We start from the raw sequence: 24,247 nt of genomic DNA, 5'->3' as shown, positions 1-24,247 counted from the left end.
CTCCTGCTAGTACTCAGTCCATTCTAGTAATAGTTGCATAAGTGCCCGTTTACACTGAGATGTTGTCGGATAATGGTTCTCTATGGTTGGATTTCTTTAATGAAATCGGAGGAAACCCCCTCTTTCGATATATATAAAAAAATCAGTGCCACTAGCGGTGCCAAAACATTGCCTCAAATTAATAGTGCCACTAGATTAAGGTGCAAAATGATAACATTACTGCTTTATCATGGCAGTGCCAAAACAGTAGCACAAGAGCAGACTCAACATGCAGGATCCTTGGCAAACGGTCAGACCAAAAAGGAACATACCTCGTGAAGGAAACCATGTCTGCAGTCAACGCCATCGTAGATGGGATGACACCAGTCACCAACATGGATGATTCAATTCATGGGACCTTTTGGTGCAGTTCACCTAAAATGAAGCAATATCCCATGAGCTAGCAGCTTCTTCATTTTTTTAAGAAAAGGGCTCCAGACCCGGTTCCATTTCCATCATAAAATGAAACCCACAGAGCTTCTTCTTCATTAGTTGAAATAAAATTGAGCAACATCAAGGTTGGTTGTGAAGCTCCTGGAATGTTCAGCTATAATTTCGATATCATTTGTCCAGTTCAACTAAGATTAAGCGTGAAATGTATGTCTCTGTTTGCACAAAAAAGGTGGAAAGGAGGGTGACAAACAAGTGATGAGACATACATCAAATGAAAAGAAGCATGTTCCTTATCTGAATGGCAATCCTACAAGGACAGTAGCAATTTCTAAAGCAGCGGCATTCCTAGATATTAGTGTGGGCATTAGGATTAACTATGACAACCGTTAAATACGACATTACTTTAATGGTGCCATTGCTTCATTTTACCAGCAACATTGGTTTAACGTGTCCTTACTTTTAGCAGTGCGACTGCTACATTTTACCAGTGGCATTACATAAGAGTGGCTCGGGGCAACAAACATCAGAACAAGATATCTGGGTTGGTCCCATTTTTGTTCGGTATAGCCACCTTATACTGTGTGAGGCTAGCAAATCTAGCGTTGGACTTACTCTATTGACTTGTCCCCCAGTCCCCACTTTCTTTCCTTTTTCAACCAATAGATCAGGTTTATATTGAGTTTGTACTGCGTTTCCCTTTATTTCCCTATTAGACCTAGAGACCAGTTGGATAGCCAGTCTCTGCTACTTTTCGCCCCCATTATTTCCTCTCTCGACCAAGTCCTAGATTCAGGTAACAAATCTTCCCCCACCCCCACCCCCTTTCTTCTTGTTTGAACCAAGTAGTACTAGATTTGAGTGCATGAACTAGTTTTACCTCTTAACAGTAAAAATTTAGGTGGCTTTCGAACAGCCGATCGATCCTATCTACGAGGGGGGCTGGGGAAATAGTAAAAGATACAAATGCAGCGACGTCAGGAGCTCGGGAAGTAGAGCAAGGCCGGTTTCGAAGGAAGTTATACATGAGGGTCACCGGGATGTCGCTAGGTGGGCGGCGGGAGGCCAGATCTGCCCACACTACGGCAGCGAGGAAGAAGGGGTCGGAGGCCCTCCCTAGCCAGCGGTGCTTGGGAGAGAACGGCAAGGCACGCTGATCGGGACGCGCCGGCAGTGGGTAAGAGCCGTCGCCGAGGACGACCGCGTGAACGTTGCACCCTCTCACCTTCCCCGGTGGAGAGGATCCGGCTGGATCTATGACCAGCGGTGAGGAGAGAGAGAGTGTGGCCACCGCTGTCGTGTTTAGATTTGGAGAGGACGAGACAGTGTGAAGAGAGCAACACTAGAAACCAAGCGCGGAGGCTCCTGCCTATATAGTGGAGTACTACTAGTTTTCTTTTGTCTACCGGAGCTGGCTTGACCTCGTCAATGACTGTCTTCATGCACGTGCCCCGGGGGCGCAGTTGTCCTCATTTTGATCTGAAGCACCGGATTATAACATGACAAGAAACCATAACCTCACTGCCCAAAGGAGACAACATCAATCCCGACGGACAAACTAGACGAGGATCAAAGCTCAAATTAAAGATAAACTCGTAGAAAAGGGGTCCATCGATAGATGCCCTAATTAACATAGCTGGCTTGACATAGATGGCAGCCGAGTAGTCTTCATGCATGTGGCCCCCATGACTAGCGCCTTGGAGGAACTCAGTTGTCGCTGTTTAACCCTCGCAGTGATCCGAAGCACATGACACCTAATTTGCAAGATGACAAGAAACCTTTTTTTAGATTTCTCACCAGAACTACAGCCTGTACAACACAGCCTGCACGATATGTAGACGATAGCCAATCCAGGCGTGTCTGCTGGAGTCTGGTCACATGCATGGACGAACTGATCTTCCGTGTCATGCACGGATCGTCCAGGCACCAACATCTATACGACACTTCTCTAGTACTATCGCTCGTCTCTCTCTTGTATTAACTCACCCGACTTGCGGGGCCGGGGAGTGTGCCTATGGTCGGTTCTCAATTGCGGTCCCACATGTGTGTGCAAACGCAATATGACGCGCGTTCCATTCGGAGAGCGGCGTGCCAGACCAACCGACCGTCTGGGGTGCGAAGCAAACGCGATGGGCGTGCTGTATACTGTACTCCGTAAATGTGTACCGCCGTTTTCTTGAGGCTTTGCTCCATGGCGCAATCCATGGATACAAAATTAGTATACTGTACTATTAAAAAGTCGAGGGCGGGGCTTTTCCCGCGCGGTAGGCGGGGCAGTTCCGCCTAGTCGGTTCGACAGAGACGCAAGAAGATGAGGGAGTAGGCTGCTGCAAACGTAGGGCTGTGTGATTTGACAGTGAGTTACTGCTAGATAGGTGGGGCCCGGTGATTTGACTTGTCATTATCATTTTAACTGCGGTGCTACAACTGGCATGAGTCTCCCGATTCCTGACCACCTCCATACAGGTGCCTCTCCCGATGCTCCACCATGTAGAGGTTGGCTCTTGCTTGAGAGCCCACTCCTCCACTTTTTCCTTGCCTCTTTCCCCCACATATGCAAAAATGCCATGTAAAGCGGGCTTATAGCCCACTATTGTACTTGATCCTACAGGTGCTATGCCTTCCACATAGGCATAAAGTCTGATGTGGCAAGTTAATTAAGAAGAGAGAGACTATTTTGGTGACCCCAGGAAGAAACGGTGCTAAGCGCGTGTACCTAGATGAAGCAAACTTAGCAACAAAAAACTAAGCACCTATGCATTGGGGACTTGAGTTGCTAAGCCATTTAATGCCCATAGCACCTCATCTAAGAACCATTTGATTGGAAGAGGTCACTCCTTGGCAAACGCAATAAATACTACGAAGAAAGAGATAGAGAGAAGTAAACAAAAAATACTCTTATAGCCAACCTTATAGCTAACCTTGTGGTACTATGAGTGTCTAACTGATGACTATGTATGACATGCCAACATCAGATAACCTAACGCACTGTGTTAAATCTCCAAGGGCGCGACCGCGCAAGCGACGCGACGGTCGTGGTAGGCACGACCATGATACGGGCTGCTGGCAGCCCTTGGATCTGAGATCGAACGGTCGCATGCTAAGTTGCTGAAAATTTGCAGAATAACCCTCCAGGATAGGATATTCACCCATAGGTCTAGAATCATGCCATGCAACCGTTCGATCTTAGATCCAAGGGCTCTCGGAAGCTTTGTATCACCTGTAATTTTCCCGACGCTTGACATGACATCGAAAGCCATTTAATTGGGCGTCGAGTAGACATGACATCTAATTGGGCCCCCATAGTACTGTGCATGAATCCATTTATCCACCAGGCAAGCCACTACCCTGTCGTTCGCACGCCCCCCCCCCCACCACCACTCGGCATTTTTACAATCGTTAAACCGCTCCTAGTCGTCCCGTACTTTCACATTACGGCAGTTCCACTAATCCTAACCCTCCTCCCAAATCCATGGCGTCCAAAATCTCCATGATCGGCGGTGAGTACAAGATTAGAACCATCACCAGCGATGAGTTCGACGTCATCTACACCCGTTCTTCCACAACGGTGAAAGGATGCCTTGCTCGCTTCAGACGCATGTTCGAAAACTCAAATGATGAGTGGGTCACTGGGCTAGATGTTGAGTACACCACAGTCCTGGGAAGCGAGAAGAATCTAAAGGAGGCAGAGAAGAAGAAGCCCGCCGTGATCCAGGTTTGCGTGCATGACTTATGCTTGGTCTACCACATATGCCATGCCGACATTGAGTGCGAGGAATTTAAGAAGTTCCTCAAGGGCGTCAAATTTGTTACTGTAGACTTTAGGAACGACAAGGAAATCCTGGGTCGGATAGGCCTCGTTGTAGGCAACCCCATTGACCTCCAGAAGAAAGGGCTGGTGTGCTCCCGTGATAAGCCTTCAATGCAGACCCTGGCAGGAGCCATGGTTCATCCTTCGTATGGTAAACTGAAGAAACCTCTGCACATGTTTCATCGTGCATGGCAGTGGAATGTACTAGATATAGACCACATCCACTATGCTGCAGTGGATGGCTACCTTTGTTTCAATATCTACAAGGGTTGGATGAAGAGCAAGAGCCAAGTGTGCAGTTCAAGCAAAGAAGTATCGGCCAAGAGCAAGAGGGACAAGGACGAAGTCAAGGACGTGGACGAGGACTCCGAGTAAGGTGGCAGTGTCATTGCTCATGGTGGTTCTAATGCAGTGTCTACCGGATTAGTTTCTTAGTTTAATTTCTGGTGTGCTTAGTTTTATTTGAGGTGTGTGTTATGCTGAGCCCCCAGCAGAACTATGTTATGTTTCTTCTTGTTACTTTAACTCCTCAGTACATACATACTAGTATTTCTTACAGTTCATCTTTTAGTTGGTATAGTACTACGACTACCACTCGTTTCTTCACATTATATACGTACAATATATATGGCCAACATCATATAGCCAGTAGTTTAGTTGTCAAAGAATTTCAGGGGGCTTAGTTTTGTCAAAGAATTTCAGGGTGCTTAGTTTTATTTGAGGGGTGTGTTGTGCTGGACACCATTATTGCGACTCAAATCTCTTTTGCCATGTTATAATGACATAAATACCGATGGAACAACATGCCAGCTCTCCCTCTATCTCACTACAGTAAAATAAAGTGTGGGGCCTACTTGATCCCAACAGTGTTCTTATTTTCCTGTAAAATTGTTCGCTTGGCTACTCCTGACAAGCGGGGCCACACTTATCATTGTGAGAATCGGCTTATTTTTGTCATGTAACATGGTCAACGGTTTTGACGTGAAAATCACAATGTCTAATGGCATTTTTGAGCAAACATCTAACTTAACGATGGCATTTTTTAGATATCTAATTGCATTTTTGAGCAGGCATCTCACAGATCAATGGCATTTTTTAGTAGTTGTAACTTCTAATGGCAAAACTAAGTAGTGATACACAAACTAGTGGCATAAATAATAAGAACCCAAGAATTAAATAGGTATGCTAATTTCTTTAATAGAATTTAGCACCCCATTTAAGCACATACTAACTTTTTTAATAGTACTATATGCATAATTTGGCGACGAGCGCTCTCTATATGTACCACCTTTTTTCTTTAATTTCATCTTGTTAGTTTTGCTCCATGGCGCAATCCATCGATCCTACTACTGTACAAAAGTATGCATTTTTAAAAGGCTAGCGGGCGGGGTAGTCTAGCTAGGTCGGTTTCAAGAGAGGCGAGGGCCTTTGTGATTTGACGGCTCATTACTGCTGGAAGGTGAGGCCTTGTGCTTTGACTGCTCGTATAAATGTGCCAACGGCCTGAGGAGGAGCAAAGAACCATGCGGTATACTCAAGTTTTCCACTGGAGTACGACGGAGGAGCACGAAACACGGCAGCCCAGTGCCATATCCTCTACTCTCTACTCTTATTATATATTACTAGCAAGAGGCATTGTTCTATTGGCGATAAAGAATGATCTAATTTGCTAGTCATCTCATTTTTAGCATTGCATGCCTCGCAGAGAAGGTGACACATGCGGCAAAACACCTGAAGCAAAAGAAGAAACACAGGAGCAAAAGAAGAAGGAAGATTATCACCCCAAAAAAATAAGGAAGACGCACACACAAGTCTGGGGGCAAAACACCTGAAGCAAAAGAAGAAACACAGGAGCAAAAGAAGAAGGAAGATTATCACCCCAAAAAAATAAGGAAGACGCACACACAAGTCTGGGGCGCTGCTCTCACTACATGAAGGGTTGCTGGCCGCGGAGTCGTAACTGCTTCTTCGTCGCCTCCACGACCTCCATCTCCTTGCGCGTCTCCTCCGCCATCTTCTTCATTGTGTCCATCATGCAGGATTTCTCGATGCGGGCCTTCATCATCTGTTCCACGGCCGCATTACGTACCTTGACAGCAGCCGGGTGCTCGATGCGGAGCTTCGCCAACTCCTCCTTCTGTTCCATGACGAGGGCCTGCAGCATCTTCATTGAGGAACTACTATTCTCATGCAGCTTCTTCCAGTCGGCGTTCTCCTCCTTCAGCTGGTCGAGCTCGTGGCAAAGCTTCACCTTGTCCTCCTGAAGTTGCAGGATTTTGCCGGTCGCCTTCTTCTCCGAGGCAATGCTCTTCTTCAGCAGCATCATCATGCCGGCGGTCAACTCCCCCTGCTCATTAAGCTCAGCGGGCATGTCGTCGAGGCTCTCCTTCAGCAGCTCCACCAAGCCGTGGATGAACTCCTTCTGCTTATTGAGGTGCTTATTGAGCTGATCAGGCATGCCGTCGAGGGATAACGACTCTAGCGCCGCCAGCTCGGCATGTTCGCCGCCGCGGCTAGTGCGCTCCTAGGAGCCATCGCCTGCCCGTGAGAGATCTTTCCAGGTCTCTGCGTGGCGGCGAGCCCTCTTTTTTTCGCAGCCTTGGTTGCCGCTCCCTTGTTACGAGTAGTTCGGATAGTTCTCGGCCTAGAGCACTGCACACCGGCCATGGCAAGGACGGACGAAGAAGGAGGCTTATGAGGAGGAAGGTAGAGTAATTTTCGGTTAGGTAGTTCCCCTTTTTATAACCTAAGTACTAGCACTAGTACTAAAACCTGCATAGTGGGAACACGTTCAGGTTTGGTACGTACTGGTAGGTGTGAGCAGGCTTGCACTTAATTGTAGCACTAGTACTTTGGAATGTGATGGGAACAAGGTAAAGATTAATTGGTGGTTTTGGTTTCGAGGCCCGAAACGGCTCCCGATGAGTTTAGTGGAACATAAATTTCAAGTACTCCCGATGAGTTTAGTAGAACATAAAAAATATATCATTAAAAATAGAATATTTGAAGTTTGTAATGATATATTTTCCGTAATGTATGCCTCTTATTAAGTTGGTCAAATTAACAACCTAGGTACACGTGCAAGACTTGTAAACTGAGATAGAGGCAGTACTACACTGCTCAAATGTGGTCGCACAAGTCAGTGATGTAATTGGTCGTACATGTCAGACCAAGCCGATGCGTGTCCCTTCGGTGAGACGCGGGTCCAACCGACCGTCTGTTGGTGCGACCGACCGTAAAGTACTTACGCGATGGAGACTTCCGATTGTGGCTTTGGTTGATTGTCATGACCAAGCATTCTAAAACTAGTGATAAATCAATTACCATATTTTTCCAAATGACCAAGTATTTTTTACAGGAAAACAATACATATAGATGGAGTGATTGTCAAGGTTGCAAACAGACATAGCGTTGCAAGTTCACTGCAGCAGCCACTGACTAGGTCACTGCATCGCTGGCAGGGAAGGAGGGCAGCTCACCTCACCTACGATGCATACCCAGCGGTGCTGCCGCAACTGGTCCTGGGATTTGGCTTCTCCTACCGCCAATTTGAACAGTTGCACCGGCTGCTCATGCCATTGCGCAGGCATGCGCGTTCTTTCCTCCGCAATCGACTCCGTGAGTATGATCTCTGCCATTAGCCCAAGCTCAAAATCAACTTGAAGCTGCCAGATGCTGACATCCCTCAGCATATCTCCCCTGAGATCGACTTGCGCCTCCGCCTTGTGCTGCGCTAAGCGCAGCTCCTCGAACTTCTCTCCAATCGATGCGACGCTTCCTCGATCTGATTTGCCCTTGCTGCCCACCACCTGAAACGCAGCCCTGACATGTCCTCCGGCGCCACCGATCTGTGATTCCAGAGCAATGGATCCCCTCTAAAACACATGTGGGTTTCGCTCAAAGGCGGCAGTGCTGCGGGCCGCAGCGAGAGGGCAGCCCGCGGGATCTTGGGATCTAAGGGATTATCCATGGCGGGATCCTGGGATCTAAGGGATTATCCATGGTGGGATCCTCCATGGCGGGATCCGGTGGGCGAGGCGGGGAGGCGAGCCTAGGCGCTGGGAGAGCCCTACGAGGCTAAGATAAAGATAGTACTACTCCACTCCATCCATATTTAAATACAAAGGCCACCAACAGTACCCCTGGCAAAAATTGATCATGCTGCCTGCGTCCTGGTTTATTGGCCCCCTTTGTCGGGGAAACGACACCTATGGGATCACAAGAATCCCTACTACGGTTGCCGGGGCGCAGGGTTGCGAGAAGAGCAGGATTAGTAACGAGCACAAGGATCGTTTACCCAGGTTCGGGCCACGAGGATGCGTAAAACCCTAGTCCTGCTTTGGTGGGTGTATTTCAGAGAGTTCTTGAGCTCTCGAACTAGCTGTGGAGAGTGTGTGGTTCGAAAGAGCCGAATCCTTCTCCAGTATGCCATGGGCCTCCTTTTATAGTCGAAAGGGGCTGCCACAGTGGCACACAGGAGGTGGAAAGGCGCACAGTGCTATGAGCTTATCGCTCGTATTACAGGACAAGACGCATTTAATGCGTAGCTTAGGTGGCCCTTGCTTTATTGGGGACGGGGGCGAGGCCCGTCCCGTCCCGTCCGTCGCCGCTCCACCTTGCTTCGACACGCGCCCTGGCCAGCGACGCATGCGGCGCCACGTAGGCAGGCAGGCAGCTGAGGTGGCGCGGTGGTGGAGCCTCCACGAAGATCTGCATGCCGCCACGCAGGCGCTTGATGAGTTGGCCTGGGAGCTGCATGTTGCCACGCAGGTGCCCGCCCAGCTGGTTGGGCTGGCAGCTGCAGTGAACGATGGTAGAGACTTGGTTGATGCGGGTCTGGTAGTGGCCCTGCTGGCGTCCTTGGTGAGGGCCTTGCCGGGTGTCCCGGCAAGGGTCTTGCCGTGGCGTGCTGTCATCCCCGGCAAGGACCTTGCCGGGGGTCTGGTGGCCTTCCTCGGCAAGGATCCTTGCCGAGGATCGTCGTCTTCTAATCCTCATCTGATCTTGAGTGTTCCTTGTCTTCACAAAGATCTGCAGGCCACCATGGAGGTGCCTCCCAAGCCCTGGCCTAACGTGATATTGGATACCGTGGGCTCAAGGGTGGCTCGCTCTGTTGGTGTGGGGCGAGCTGCCCCGGCAAGGGTCTTGCCGGGGAAACCTGCTTCGTCCCTCTGCTCTTTGTGGTCTTGGCCTTGGCGTTGCTCTGGTTATCTTGGGCTTCGGTCTTATCTTGGCTCACCTCCCCTATTCTGCTTGGTGTGACCGTGGGCGCGGCTCCGACTGCCCGTGCACAGGTAAAGGGGTACAAAAGTGCGCCCCTCCTTTTGTACACCGACAGGAGCCCCCGGGCCTGGGCCACACATAAGCGCGACACGTTGTTGGGCCAGGCCCAAAACGGTGCGCGGGCAGGCGGGGCGGTTTTTACCGCGGTAAAACTTTTCACACACTGCGCTTCCCACGACCCGCGCGCGGCGCGGCATGGCGTGGAGGGGTGCGCGTGACGTGGGCGGCATGCGTGGGGCGGTTTCCGCATGCATGCGTCACATCGCAGTAAATGGGCAGCGCGACCCGCACTTTCCCCATAAAAAGGGATAACCGCAGGTGCACTGTTCCTTTTACCCTTCGCGCAACCCCAATCTCAGAAGCCTCCGCTCGTCTTCCTCCTCCTTCCTAAGCCTCGCCCCTCTTCGCCGCTGTTGCGTTCCCGTCGTCCTCTGTCTTGCCCCCCTTCCCCAGCCGCCATGGCGCCAAAATCCACCAGGGTCAAGGGAGTGGCCAAGGACGCCGGAGCTGCGGAGCCGCCGGAGAGTGCGCTGGCGGTGCAGCGGACGCAGTCCGCCTTCTTCCCCTCGACAGCTGACATGTTCGAGCTTCGGGAATCCTTCAGGCCCCTGTGGGGGGTGAAGACGGGGGGAGGATTCGGGGCATCCAGCCACGCGCGTCATCCCCGCCGACTGCGCCGAGGCTGCCCCAAATCGGTACACCTTCTTTGTCGATTATTTTTCCTGCGGGCTCTGTCATCCCTTCTCCGATTTCTTCAGCGACATCATGCACACCTTTGGCTTCCGCCTCCTGGATTTTACCCTGAATGCGGTGGCGTGCATGGCCCTTTTTGCGCATCTCTGCGAGGGCTTCGCCGGGGTGCACCCCAACACGGCGCTCTTTCGCCATTACATCTCCCCTCGGATCCAACCAGGGGGCGCCATCTCCGGTTGCATCGCCTGGGTCTCAAGGTCCAAGGGAGCGTATCCGGAGGGAGCCATGAAGGAGAGGTGGGAAGAATGGCGGGGCCGGTGGTGCTGGATCGAGGAGAAGGACCCGCCGGCGTTCTGCGAAGTTCGTCGGGCGCCGCCGGTCCGCAGAAGCGATTGGAGTGATGTCGATGCTGATGACGAGAAGCCCAAAGTCGCCACCACCAGGATCCTCTAGCTCACCGAGGCTGGGCTCACCCTTGAGATGATCGGGGCGGACTTCATCCGCCACAGGATCGCTCCACTGCATAACGAGGGGAGGCCAGCCTGGCTCTTCACGAACCCTGCCGACATCATGCGGCTTCGTCCCGGCCGCGACCACAACTTCACAGTGATGGGACACGCCCATTTCTGCCAGCGGCTCTTCCAGCTCGATGTGGGCCGCGACGGCGAGGTCGAGCGGACCGGCAAGGTTGCGAGCGCCGCCACGAAGGCCGGCAAGGTCCTCAAGGGGCCTTTGTTCAAGCTGCCGACGGGGGTGGTCCCGTTGTGTAATAACTCATGCCGGTCCGATATCATCGCCATGATGCCGGACTGCAACGCGCATGGCCCTGACCCGAGCTGGAAGGAGCCGGAGGACGCCGAGGTGCAGCAGTTCTTTGATACTCTGCACGAGGGGTACGTCAACGCCGACGCCGAGCGGCTGCTCGTCCAGGACACCACCCAGGCGGAACTGGACTACATCGCCACCAGGGCGAGGGAGGCACAGCTTGCCAAGGAGGCCGGTAGTGCTGATGGTGTGGAGGACAAGGCCGCGACGGCTGCGGAGGAGGAGGAGCTCGCCCAGTGGGCGGCAGCCGCCGGGGAAGCCAGCAGTGCCAGCACCGAGGCTCCTCTGGTTGAAGATGTGGTCGGCGAGTCATCGGAGGAGAGGGCGAGTCCTGCGGCGGGCTTGTTCTGGCGAGCCGGTCCGGCCCAGCAGGGCTGCGCAGCCGCAGCTGACCTTGGAGGGGTCCGGGTGCCACACGAGGGCCGCAGCAGCGAAGAAGCCGACGAAGGCCGCTGTGAAGAAGAAGACAGCCGCCCCTTCTTCGTCCAAGCGTGTCCAGACACCGCCTCCTTCCCCTCCTCCGGTGGATGTTGACGCAGAGGTCACTTTTGAATATGGATCCCTCAGCCCGAGGAGGAAGAGGAAGACAGCAGAGGAGGAGGCGTACGACGAGTAAGTATCTGGTTCCTTTTTGTTATCTCTGCCTCCTCAATCTGTGTCGCTTGTCTTGACTTGTCTTCGTATTTGCAGGGACGTGGAGACGCTGGCCCAGAGAATGAAGGGGGCCAAGGTCTCGGCGGGTGGCCAGCCCCCGGCTGGTACTTCGAGGGCGCCACTGGTGGTGTTGAGCAGCACGGACAGCAGCCCCCGGCATAGCCCCCAGCGTAAGTTCATCACTCTTCCCCTGTCGACATGTGTCAGGGGCACGACACTTTAGTGCTGACCTTGCCCGGTACGCAGGAGGAGAGCAGCAGCAGGAGGAGCCGCAGAGGGCTACTCCCAACACGCTGCCCCCATCAACCACGCCGCCCCGAGGGGCGTCCCCGGCAAGGGCGCCAAGCACCGAGCCCACGCACATGGAGGAGGAGGAGGAGAACTTGGGCGCCGGCGGCTTTGCCTCGACGCCAAATGTTGGCAGGAAGGGGACTTCCGTTTCCCAGCCTGGTACTGGCACTGGTAAGTCGTTCGCCGTTCGTCCCTGTTCCTTTTTCTTTCTGGCTCTTGGTCTTGGCCTTGCCTCCCTCCCTTCTTTGGTGTCCAGATCCCTCCTCGGTGAACCCAGAGGACGTGGACGCCATCATCGAGGACGTCGCCAAGGCCGCCGAGGTGGACGCCGAGAAGATCGCCGCCGAGGAGGCCGCCAAGGGGCCTGCCGGGTAGGCCGGCAAGGCCGCCGCTGAGGAGGCCGGCGGGGCCACTGCCGAGGAGGAGGAGGAGGTGGCTGATGACCAGCCTTCCTCCTTTGCCGCTTCCGGCTCCGGCAAGTACCTGAGGGTGGGCGACGACTTGTTCGTCCACCTCCCAGGCGCGTCGAGCACCAGGACACCCATAGAGGGAGAGGTGTTTGACGACGAAGTGCTCGCCGCTGCTGGGCTTGAAGTCGTCGACGAGCCGATCGTTGGTGGCGACGGCTCATAGGAAGAGCGGCTCCTCCACGCCATGGGCGCCAGCTTCCGGAAGCTCCAGGCACTCCACTGCGCCCGCCTGGACAAGGTTAAGTCCAGAACGGCAGTGGTGGAGAAGGCGGAGGCGGACCTCCAGAAGCACGTTGCCGAGACGCAGGACTGGTTCCGCGAGGCTCACAAGGAGCTGAAGGCTGCCCAGTGCGAGCTGGCCAAGCGCGATGTGGAGCTCACCATGAAGCTGGCCGACATCGAGAAGGCCCAAGAGACGGCGAAGAACTTGGCCGCTGCTGCCGAGGCCGCCCGGGCCCAGCATGAGGCCGCACTGAACTCCCAGGAGGAGGACCTCGCCGCGCGCGAGGAGAAGCTTGCCGCCACACTTTGTGGCAAGGATGAAGAGGTGGAGAAGTTGTCTTGCAGCAGACCAGTGAGCTAGAGCAGAGGCACAAAGAGGCACTCAATGCCCAGGCCCAGGTTCACGCCGGCAAGGTGAAGGAGCTGGAGGTGGAGCGGGACGAGCTGAAGGGGCAGGCCCTGAAGCTGTCCCAGGAGAAGGATACGCTCAACAGCGCCCTAACGGAGGCGCAGGGTGCGGCCGTCAGCAGGGCCGGGGAGCTCTCTGAGGCCGACAAGTCCATCAAGGACCTCATGCTGAAGCTGGAGGGCCTCAAGGAGATGCTCTCGGAGGCCAAAACCCGGGAGGGGGCCCTGGCTAAGGAGTTGGAGGCGGAGAAGCAGCTGCGGAAGAACGAGGGCCTCAACTTTGTGGATCACGTGGAGGGCGAGAACCGCTGGCTCGACCGCCTTGCCACCGTCGCCAACCAGGCCGCCGCGCAGCTGGCCACCATGGGGATGCAGGACGTGAGGTATGTCCCGGAGCGGAGCATGAGCGCCAACTGCAGCTTGACCCTGTTCTTTGAGAAGGTTGTCGGCGCTTTGGAGCGGCTTCACGCCAACCGGGCGGCCTCGCTGGCCGACGAGGCCCGGAGGCTTTGCCAGGGCGCCATGACCAAGGTTCTCACCAAGGTGGCCTACTGGTACCCCGACCTCGACTTCGACGCCGCGCTGGAGAGCTTAACGGAGGGTACTGACCTCGCGCCGCTCAGGGAGCGCATCAAGCCCATCATCAGCTGTGTTGGCGGAATTCAGAGGGTAGAGGTCCAGCGTCGGGATTAGGCGCCCCGTTTCTTATCGCCGCTGCAGGTTCACAACCAAGACGATCGCTATCTCTAGTTAGAACCGCAGCAACAATTTGATGTAATATAACTCTGCAGCACTTTTAGTATCATGCATGTTATTTTCCTGTTCGATTTTTCCTTGTACGTCCACCCTACGTAACTGGGTAGGCTTGCCGGCGCGTGAACCCAGGGAGGCGTCTTGGGGACGGATCCCCATTGGCCTGCCAGGTGTGCTTGCTGCCGGGCGAACCACCTTACCGCCCTTAGCACGGCCGCCCGAACTATCGAGCTTGACTCGAGTAAGAGTCGGGAGCGTTGCCAAGTGCGGAAGGCTACCCCCCCACTCTCGACGCGGCCGCTTTGAGCTGTTGAGCGGACTCGAAACAGAACAAGGGCGTTGCCAATTGCGGGAGGGCCCCTTTGCGTGCAGGTTTCTCATACATAGGCAAGATCTCCGAGGACGATAACCTTATATATAGAACGAAATAACTCAAAGCTCTGAATGACTTAGCTTTTCTGTCGCCGCGCTGGCGTCGCTCTTCCGGCCGCCTTCTTCTCAGGAGCCAGGGCGATGAAGAACTGCTAGGCTAACTACTAGACCAGATTCTCACAATGGCGCCCCCTACCTGGCGCGCCAAAGATGTCGGGGAAATGACACCTATGGGATCACAAGAATCCCTACTACGGTTGCCGGGGCGCAGGGTTGCGAGAAGAGCAGGATTAGTAACCAGCACAAGGATCGTTTACCCAGGTTCGGGCTACGAGGATGCGTAAAACCCTATTCCTGCTTTGGTGGGTGTATTTCAGAGAGTTCTTGAGCTCTCGAAATAGCTGTGGAGAGTGCGTGGTTCGAAAGAGCCAAATCCTTCTCCAGTATGCCATGGGCCTCCTTTTATAGTCGAAAGGGGCTGCCACAGTGGCACACATGAGGTGGAAAGGCGCACAATGCTATGAGCTTATCGCTCATATTACAGGACAAGACGCATTTAATGTGTAGCTTAGGTGCCCCTTGCTTTATTGGGGACGGGGGCGAGGCCCGTCCCGTCCGTCGCCGCTCCTCCTTGCTTCGACACGCGCCCTGGCCAGCGGCGCATGCGGCACCACGTAGGCAGGCAGGAAGCTGAGGTGGCGCGGTGGTGGAGCCTCCACGAAGATCTGCATGCCGCCACGCAGGCGCTTGATGAGTTGGCCTGGGAGCTGCATGTTGCCACGCAGGTGCCCGCCCAGCTGGTTGGGACGGCAGCTGCATGTGAACGATGGTAGAGACTTGGTTGGTGCGGGTCTGGTAGTGGCCCTGCTGGCGTCCTTGGTGAGGGCCTTGCTGGGTGTCCCGGCAAGGGTCTTGCCGTGGCGCGCTGTCGTCCCCAGCAAGGACCTTGTCGGGGGTCTGGTGGCCTTCCTCGGCAAGGATCCTTGCCGGGGATCGTCATCTTCTAATCCTCATCTGATCTTGAGTGTTCCTTGTCTTCACAAAAATCTGCATGCCACCATGGAGGTGCCTCCCGAGCCCTGGCCTAACGTGATATTGGAGACCGTGGGCTCACGGGTGGCTCGCTCTGTTGGTGTGGGGCGAGCTGCCCCGACAAGGGTCTTGCCGGGGCTGCTGAGGCTTCCCCGGCAAGGGTCTTGCCAGGGGAACCTACTTCGTCCCTCTGCTCTTTGTGGTCTTGGCCTTGGCGTTGCTCTGGTTATCTTGGGCTTCGGTCTTACCTTGGCTCACCTCCCCTGTTCTGCTTGGTGTGACCGTGGGCGCGGCTCCGACTGCCCGTGCACAGGTAAAGGGGTACAAAAGTGCGCCCCTCCTTTTGTACACCGACACCCTTTTTTGTGCCACTTTGTATGACATGCATAAATATTATGTTACTTACAAATATGGTCAAAAAATTGGCACAAAATACGAAGGAGACCAATGGAACTACTGGCACCCCATGATTTAACTAATCGCATGCGCGCAGTGGAGTAGTAATGTCTTTCTTCCGCTGTGGGAGTCCTGGACTAAGGGGTCCTCGGGCGTCCGGCTTGTTATTCATTGGGCCGGACTGATGGGCTGTGAAGATATGAAGGCCGAAGACTATAACCGTGTCCGGATAGGACTCTCCTTGGCGTGGAAGGCAAGCTAGGCGACCGACTATGAAGATTCCCTCTGATGTAACCGACCCCATGTAACCCTAGATCTCTCCGGTGTCTATATAAACCGGAGAGCGTAGTCCGGATAGGGATATGTTCATTACCATATTCACATAGGCTAGACTTCTAGGGTTTAGCCATTACGATCTCATGGTAGATCAACTCTTGTAACACTCATATTCATCAAGATCAATCAAGCAGGAAGTAGGGTATTACCTCCATAGAGAGGGCCCGAACCTGGGTAAACATCGTGTCCCCCGTCTCCTGTTACCATCGATCCTAGACGCACAGTTCGGGACCCCTTACCCGAGATCCGCTGGTTTTGACACCGACATTGGTGCTCTCATTGAGAGTCCCACTGTGCCATCGACGAAAGGTTCAATGGCCCCTTCAATCGTCGATAATGACGCCGTCCAAGGAGGAACCTTTCTCCCCTGACAGATCTTCGTGTTCGGCGGCTTCGTACTGCGGGCCAACTCGCTTGGCCGTCTGGAGCAGATTGATAGCTATGCCCCTGGCCACCAGGTCAGATTTGAAAGCTTGAACTACGTTGCGGATATCCGTGGAGACTTGATCTCCAATGGATTCGAGACCGCGGCGATTGCTTCCCCACGCTCCGATGAACACGACCTAAATCTGCTATCGGATTAAGTCCAGGAGATGGATCATGTTGCTGCAACGGCTTCAGAACCGAAGCAGACCGTGCCCTCCGAGGCCACAAAGTCCACGGCGTTGGAGCCGCACACGGACTCGACATTCTACAATGTTTGTGTCAATGGAACTCCGGACTCGTCTCTGGCTATACGTTCCAGACCAGGCACGCCTGTGGACACCAAGCTGGATCGGTTATCAATTTTCGAATTTAGCGCCGCAGATGTCTTCCAGCATTCACCTTTGGGTGACGTGCTAAACTCTTTACAGAACTTGTCCTTGGAGAACGACTCACAACCGAACTATATTCGGTTCGAGCAAGAGGCGGACGACGAGGAAGCTTCCCACCCGCCACCCACTTCATAGCCACCGTCGATGACTTAACCGACGTGCTTGACTATGGCTCTGAAGACATCGGCGATATGGACGACGATGCCGACAAGGAGCAAGGCCAAGACCCGCCATTTACTGGACGTTGGACGGCCACCTCTTCGTACGACATGTACATGGTTGATACACCTAAAGGATCTGGTGACGACAAAGAAGAGCCAGACGCGAATAAACCCTCTGAGACGCAGTCCAAGCGCCCGCGCCCCAAACGCTGCTCTAAGCCTCGTCGCTCAAAAGATAGCAACACTGGCACTGGAGAAAGTAGTACTCCGGGTGACGCCGAAAACAACGAAGACCCTGTCGGAGCCACATCCGAACAGGATGAACATGACAACAGGCAGGACAACCCTGATGAACAGGCTATAGAAGATGACTCGGAGGACGATAGTTACCGTCCACCCTCCGAAGAGGAGACAAGCCTCGGCAACGAAGAATTCATCGTGCCTGAGGATCCTCTAGAGTAGGAGCACTTTAAACTCCAGCTCATAGCCACTGCAAGGAGCCTGAAAAAGAAATAGCAGCAGCTTCAAGCCGAACAAGATCTGCTCGTCGACAGATGGACTGACGTCCTGACATCCGAAGAATACGGCCTCAAGCGCCCAGCCAAGAGCTACCCGAAACGCAGACTGCTGCCTCAATTCGATGAGGAGGCACCAGAGCACACATCTCCCTCGCGTAATGCGGCTCGACCACCACGTGGTCGAGACAGGGCGGCCGACCGGCCACCCCGCGGTCGGGATAAAACGGCAACTCAGGCCGAACAGCAGCCTGCCCCACCGCCCCGCAACAATAGAGATGAAAGAGTTCGGGGTCACACGTACGACCTCCGGCAGACCCTGGACAGTAGAGCAGGACATACAAGATCGATCTACGGATCGCGAGGACGTGCCTCGAGGCACGACGACGGCTACCTATTCGGACGTGATAAACCTAACCATGCCCGGGCCGAATGCCGCAGACGGACTCCATCAGAGCTCCGCCGCGATGTGGCCCGCTATAGAGGCGCCGCACACCCTCTCTGCTTCATAGACGAGGTGCTGGATCATGAATTCCCCGAGGGGTTCAAGCCTGTCAACATTGAATCATACGACAGCACAACCGATCTTGCAGTATGGATCGAGGATTTTATTCTCCATATCCATATGGCTCAAGGAGATGACCTCCACGCCATCAAATACCTCCCATTAAAGCTCAAAGGACCAGCTCGACACTGGTTAAATAGCCTGCCTGAGAATTCCATCGACAGCTGGGAGGACTTGGAAGAGGCTTTCCTTGATAACTTCCAAGGAACTTATGTCCGGCCACCAGATGCCGATGACTTAAGCCACATAGATCAACAACCTGGAGAATCGGCCAGAAAATTCTGGACTAGGTTCCTAACCAAAAAGAACCAGATTGTTGACTGTCCGGATGCCGAGGCCTTAGCAGCCTTCAAACACAGCATCCGTGATGAATGGTTAGCACGCCACCTCGGCCAAGAAAAGCCGAAGTCCATGGAAGCCCTCACGACACTCATGACCCGCTTTTGCGCGGGTGAGGACAGTTGGCTGGCTCGTAGTAACAACATAGCCAGCGAGACAGGCCCCTCCGAGGCCAAGAATAGCACTGGCAAGCTCCGGCGCAATAGACACAAACGCCGAAACAATGGCGACAACACCGATGACACCACAGTCAACGCCAGATTCACTAGCTCCAAGTCCGGCCAACGGAAGAAGCCCTACAAAAGAAACAATGAAGGACCTACCAGCCTGGACCACATACTCGACCGTCCGTGCCAGATACACGGCACCCCGGACAAGCAAGCCAATCATACCAACAGGGATTGTTGGGTTTTCAAGCAGGCTGGCAAGTTAAATGCCGAAAACAAAGAAAAGGGATCACAAAGTGAGGACGAGGACGAAGAGCCCCGGCAGCCGAACACTGGGGGGCAGAAGAAATTTCCCCTCAAGTCAAAACGGTGAACATGATATACGCTACACACATCCCCAAAAGGGAGCGTAAGCGAGCGCTTAGGGACATCTATGCGGTAGAGCCAGTCGCCCCAAAATTCAATCTGTGGTCGTCGTTCCCGATCACCTTCGATCGTTGAGACCACCCAACTAGTATCCGCCACGGTGGTTCAGCCGCACTAGTCCTTGACCCAATCATTGACGGGTTTCACCTAACACGAGTCCTGACGGACGGTGGTAGCAGCCTCAACCTGCTCTATCAACACACAGTGCGGAAGATGGGCATTGACCCATCACGAATCAAACCAACAAAGACTACCTTCAAAGGAGTCATGCCAGGCGTAGAGGCCCGCTGTATTGTCTCAATCACGCTGGAAGTGGTCTTCGGTTCTCCGGACAACTTCCAAAGCGAGGAATTAATCTTCGACATCGTCCCCTTCCGCAGCGGCTACCACGCACTGCTCAGACGAACAGTGTTTGCTAGATTCAACGCAGTGCCACACTACGCTTATCTCAAGCTCAAGATGCCCGGTCCACGCGGCGTCATAACAGTCAATGGCAATACGGAACGCTCCCTCCGAACAGAGGAGCACACCGCCGCCCTAGCAGCAGAGGTACAGAGCGGCCTTCTCAAGCGGCACCATAGTGCGGCTGTCGAGCCCCTGGACATCATCAAGAGGTTCTGGACTACACTGCAGCAGGACAGCGCGGCTCGTCAAGAGCTCGATTAGCAATTCGGCCTCCGTCCCAGTCCCGATGAAGTAGTGGCATTCGCACCACGCGTACATAATTACGCACTCAAAATCCCATGAACATCGACGGAGGAAGAAGCTAACCCGGGATCTACAGCTCGGCTAGACCGATCCCGGACACACATAGTTTTCACCTTTTTCTTTTTGTTCCAGGTTCCTTTTCCCACGGGCCTGCTGACCAGTCCCTTTGAAGGATCGGCATACAAAGGATGCAAGCAGCATAGGTGCGTAGAGTAACCTCTATACGTCTTCTTGACGGTATTTATATTTATTTCCCAGGACCCGCACGTTGCGCCCTCTTGATTTCGGCATGTTAAATAGCCCGAAGGCTTATCGCACTATTTGTACAAGGTACGCCTGGACGTATCCACCCAGTTATAATGAAAATGGCTTGCGGCCCAGTTTCTGTGGTTTTTGCCTCTTACTTCATTTTATTTCGATCTGCTTATCGGCTGCATCGGTACTCTTTTGTATGTCTCATATTCGCCAGGGGCTACTTATCGCCCCACAATACGGCAGCAAAGTCCGAACACTTCTTATATATAGGTTCGGCACCATGAATTTAGCATTATATGCATTGGCTCCGAATCATATCTTTGGTCAATAGTTGGGTTGCCCGGCTCCTGTGCTTGCTACCCTAGGTTCCGCTCTATCGGCTAGGGTAGTAAAGGGAGAACTACTGCGATTGTGCCCTGGCCTTGACCGGATGAGCACCTCAGTAGCGAAAGCCGAAAACTGACTGTCATGATACGGCAAGAGCCGGTCAGCTTTTCGAGGGTCACAAAATCGTTGGAGATTTTTTCCGCGTCATGCGAAGGATCGGCACTTCCCGATCATATGCTGACAGCACCCTGGCTTGGACCAGGGGCTGCGCACTTGCTTAATTATAAAACTCCTATGGCTAAGTGAGGGCGTTTAAGCCGTATAGTCTGATTGCCTTGTTCGTTGCGCTAAACAACTCCTCCAAAGGACCATATAATTGGATCAAGATTGTTTAGATCCCATCCCGAACACCTCCGTACTACCTACGCGAGGGCAGAAGCCGATGACTGGCCAACCCTCAGATCACAAACAACACGGCCGCACAGGAGGAAACAATTAAAGCATAACAAAATTATGTTACAGGCTTTGTTTCCATAATACAACGCGAGGGCAACATGAATACATTTATTCAAATACAATGTCCTGCGAACATTGAGCTGCCACAAGTCGAGACCCTTCTATGACATCAGCAAAATATCTCTCGGGTGTGCGGTGCTCCTTGCCCTCCGGCGGCCCGCTGGCAACTTCAACGGCGTTCATCTTCGCCCACCACATCTTGCAATGAGCGAAGGCCATACGGGCACCTTCAATACAGGCAGAGCGCTTGACGATGTCCAGCCGCGGACAGGCTTCCACTAGCCGCCTCACGAGTCTGAAGTAGCTGCCGGGCATAGCTTCGGCTGGCCATAGCCGGATCATCAAATCCTTCATGGCTAGTTCGGCCACCCTGTGCAGCTCCACCAGCTGCTTCAGCTGGTCGGTGAAGGACACGGGATGCTCTGGCGTCGCATACTGCGACCAGAATAGCTTCTCCGTAGAACCTCCTCCTTCGGCTTGGTAGAACTCCGCAGCGTCTGATACGCTGCGTGGTAGATCCGCAAAAGCCCCTGGGGAACTCCGAACCCGGGTTAGTAAAAGGTACTACTTCTCCGCATACTTGCTTTGCATCTTAAAAGCCTTACCCGCCGTGATCTTCTTGGCCTCCTGGATCTCCTTGAGAGCGGCCTGGGCCTCATTCCGTGCGGTCTCCGCGCTCTGACGAGCCTTGGTGAGTTCGGCCCCTCGAGCCGACGCATCATGCTCCAAGGTCTCACATTTTTTCACCGCATCCTGGAGCTCCTGCTGGATTTCTTTGACACGGGCCTCAAGCCTCTTACGGGCGGCTTGCTGATGGACAGCCTTCTCCTCGGCCTCACCCAGGGCCTCGACCTCGGTCGCGGCTCCTGCACATATTACGACACTACAATCAATACACAACGCCTATGCTTTCCGAATACATAGCAAGTCGTTACTCAGCTTGCTACTCCTGAAGCCAAACCTTAGCCTTGCCGAGCTCGCTTTCGGTCCGCTCCAGCCTCTACCTCAGTTCAGAGACTTCGGCAGCATGCGAGGTCGCGGCCAACAGTGATGCCTGCTTATGCATACATATCATATTAGTCTCCTACACTAAAATATTGATCCTCTGTCCGGTTCTTCTCGCCGAACACCGGACAGTGTCTCAGGGGCTACTAACTGCGTGGGGTTTTTCTCTTTCTATGTCACTTACCTCGAAACCTGTCAACAGGTTGTTGCAGGCTTCGTTCAGTCCACTCTTGGTGGACTGAACCTTCTCGATCACCGCACCCATAAGGACGCGGTGCTCGTCCATAACGGAGGCGCCTCATAGCGCCTCCATCAGGTTATCCGGCGTCCCTGGATGGACAGGGACTGCCGGCGGAAGCGGCGCACCCCCCTCCTTCAAAGGGGGCTGCTCGCTCGACTCCAGAGCCATATGGGTCTCTGGAATCGTATTCGGCTGAGGGCCAAACTGGATGCAGCCCTCTTCGCCAGTCTCCATGGGGATCGGCTCTCCCATGTGTCCGGCAGTGGAGGTCTTGCCTTGAGGCGCCTCCCGGACAGTGTCCTGGGCTCCTCCCTTCGGAGCGGTCCTCTGGGACAACACTTCGGTGTCATCCCTGGTCCCGGGTGAGTAAGCAGGCGGTGGTGACATGCTCGCCATCTCCGACGGAGCCAACGAACCTTCGGACGAGGATCGTTGGATTAGGTCGCAGGCCGGACTGCAATAGTACAGTTAACTGTGTCAAGATGATGGAGAGAAAGGGCCGGATGTGCGCACAAGCGAGCCATGTCACTTACGATGCGGCCTGGGGCTTAGCACGGGGGCATCGTTCCGGACTGCTGTCAACATCCCACGCGGTGTTGACCGCCGGGACGCCCTTCCCCTTCTTGGGCGTTTCCGCCTCTAGATGCGCCGAAGCCGCCCTCTTCTTCTTCCTCTCCTCAGGGGGAGGGTTGTTTTCTTCCTCCTCCTCCTCTTCCTCGTCATTTTCCTCAGGGATGGAGGAATGAGCTTCGTCGTCTTCGGACGTCACGTCCGAAGTGCCCTTGCGGCGGGGGCCACTCTTGGCCCCCTTTGCCTTCTTCTTGGCCTTCTTCACCGGCACCTTATATGGCGCCGCCACCAGCATCTTCGCCAGACGCGGGATGACTGGTTCTTCTGGCAGCGGAGCCAGACACTGGATCCGCTTAGCCCTCTCCATCCAGTCCTGAAAAAGCAACAATAAAAGCTCAGGCGTCATCCTTGAAAACAAACAAGTGGAGAATGCATGGAAAACGACATACCTCGCTAGTGGGGTGTTTAGCGTCGTGTCTGCGATCTGAATCCGCGGCCGGCGGTTTCTCATTGCCCTTGAAGAGCAACTTCCATGCGCCTTCGTGTGTAGTCTCGAAGAGCCTCACCAGGGTCTGGTGCTTCTTCGGATTGAACTCCCGCAGCGGGCGCCTTCGGCGCTGGCACGGAAGGATCCGGCGAACTAACATCACCTAGATCACATCAACGAGCTTGACGCTCTTGGTTACCATGCTCTGAACACACGTCTGCAGCGCTATCAGCTCGTCAGGAGAACACCAGTCCGGACTCTTCTCGACCCAGGAGGTGAGTCGCATAGGAGCGCCGGAGCGGAATTCGGCAGTTGCGGCCCAGGTGGTGCCGCGTGGTTCTGTGATGTAGAACCACTGCTTCTGCCACTCCTTTACCGTATCCACAAAGGTGCCTTTGGGCCAGGAGACGTTGGACAATTTACTCACCATTGCCCCTCCGCACTCCGTGTGCTGGCCATCCACCACCTTCGGCTTCACGTTGAAGACTTTGAGCCACAACCCAAAGTGGGGTTGGATGCGGAGGAAGGCCTCACACACGACGATAAATGCCGAGATGTTGAGGAAGGAATTCGGGGACAGATCATGGAAATCTATCCCATAATAATACATTAGCCCACGGACGAAAGGGTGGAGTTGAAACCCTAGCCCGTGGAAGAAATGAGGGAGGAATACTACCCTCTCGTTGGGCTCCGGCATGGGGACGATTTGTCCCTCGGCCGGCAAGCGGTGGGCGATTCCCTTCACCAAATATCCGGCCGCCCGGAGCTCAGTAATGTCCTCCTCCTTGACGGAGGAGACCATCCACTTGCCCTGACCACCGGATCCGGACATGGTTGCTTGAGGGGATGAGAACTTGGGCGCTGGAGCTCGAGATTGGAAAGGCGGAGACAGAAAGAGAGCGTAATAAGAGGAAGAGGGAATCCTTATCCCCTTATAAAGGCAGCATATATTAAACGCCTCCTCACTCGCCTTAAGATCCGCCTATTCCCAAGGGCTGTATAAATGGCATGATTGGGTTACCCATGCCCGCATTGATGAGAATCCCGCAATAAGGGGACACGATCTTTGCTTCGACAAGACGTGCCAATAGCAACCGCGTCTTGAAACATGGGATGGCAGAAGAAAAACGGTTCGAAATTATGACCGGACGGACGTGATGTTACGTTGCAGAAAG

The sequence above is a fragment of the Aegilops tauschii genome, chromosome 4 (assembly GCF_002575655.3).
Source record: "Aegilops tauschii subsp. strangulata cultivar AL8/78 chromosome 4, Aet v6.0, whole genome shotgun sequence".
Lineage (NCBI taxonomy): Eukaryota > Viridiplantae > Streptophyta > Magnoliopsida > Poales > Poaceae > Aegilops > Aegilops tauschii.
Note: the sequence above shows the minus strand (reverse complement) of the source record.